At 37.6% G+C, this 1,223-nt stretch overlaps 1 protein-coding gene across 1 annotated transcript in view; it reads left to right on the forward strand.

Annotated features, from left to right (window-relative positions):
* bnip3la (BCL2 interacting protein 3 like a) overlaps positions 1-1,223 on the forward strand; it is a 7,044-nt gene that overhangs the window by 2,322 nt on the left and 3,499 nt on the right. The window lies entirely within an intron of this gene.

Below are 1,223 nucleotides of genomic sequence, written 5' to 3' on the forward strand. Positions count from 1 at the left end.
ATGCCGTACTCAGACAAGCTGATTACATAACTCTGCTTGTGGGGCAGTGGCACAAAGACCTCTGTGCTGCCTCGGTTTCTGGCCACTGGATGCACCATAGTTGAAACTGTATTTTTTTAATGTGTGTTTGCATAAATCAGGAAATCAACCAAAAGTTGGGTGTTTTTCCTCATAAAGCAAAATCTCATAGGATTCATTACACAAAGAGTGACACATTCCAAGTGTCTGAGTTTAGTTAACGGTAAATTAAACCTCAAAAGTTCAAAAATTTAAAATATTCCATAAGACCAACTTTGAAAAAAGTGTCTTTAATCAAAAAATACTGGCTTGTTGGGAAGTATTTCAGTGTAGTGTATGCACTCAATACTTTAAGGGCCCTCTGTGGTTCTGCTGATGTGCCATTTCATGTCTTCTACTTGACAATACATTATAAATTATCTAGGTTTGATTCAGGAAAGTTTACTGCCCTATTAAGTACAGCGATACTATGCATTAAGCCAGGTTTTGGTACTTTAGGCAGAGTGGGCGGCTGTCAAATTCAGCTGGAAAATGGAAATCCGCATCCCCATTAAGCTTGTCAATAGAGGGAAGCATAAAGTGCTGTAAAACTTTATGACTTTGCTGACCTTGTACTTGGTAATGCTTATGGCTGCTTCTAGAGCATCCATGCACAGATGTTTTCAGGGCGGAGACTGTAACTGTTGTATTGTGGTCATTCCTGAACCAGAGATAATATCAGAAGTATATTACCTGCTAAGGAGAGAAAGCACTGGACTGTTGCCCAGTGATCCAAGGTTCTCTTTTCAGATAAAAGTAAGTCTTGCATTTGATTTGGAAATCTGGATAAAAAGTGAAGAAGCACAGAATCCAAGATCCAGTGATAAAGTTTCCACACTCAGTGATTATTCAGGGATCCATGGTGTTTGCACCTTTTCCTGTGGTATATTCAGTTCTCCTTTAAATGCTCGGATACAGCATTCAGGGAACAACCAGCTACTTTGACATTTTATAGCTTGTCCTGCTGGAGAACTGTCAAGTCAGCAGTCTTCCTCGTGACTGTGTAAACCACAACAACATTTCTGTACAAAGAAGATTCTTTTTTAATTATTGTTGGTTGGTCCTATGCTATATTATAATTTTATGAGAAACTGGATGTTGACTTTTAATCATTGTCATTAAATTTAACAAAATAAAATATTTTAGATATAGCACACAATATGTTT

Source organism: Poecilia formosa, unplaced genomic scaffold (assembly GCF_000485575.1).
Source record: "Poecilia formosa unplaced genomic scaffold, Poecilia_formosa-5.1.2 Scaffold5, whole genome shotgun sequence".
NCBI lineage: Eukaryota > Metazoa > Chordata > Actinopteri > Cyprinodontiformes > Poeciliidae > Poecilia > Poecilia formosa.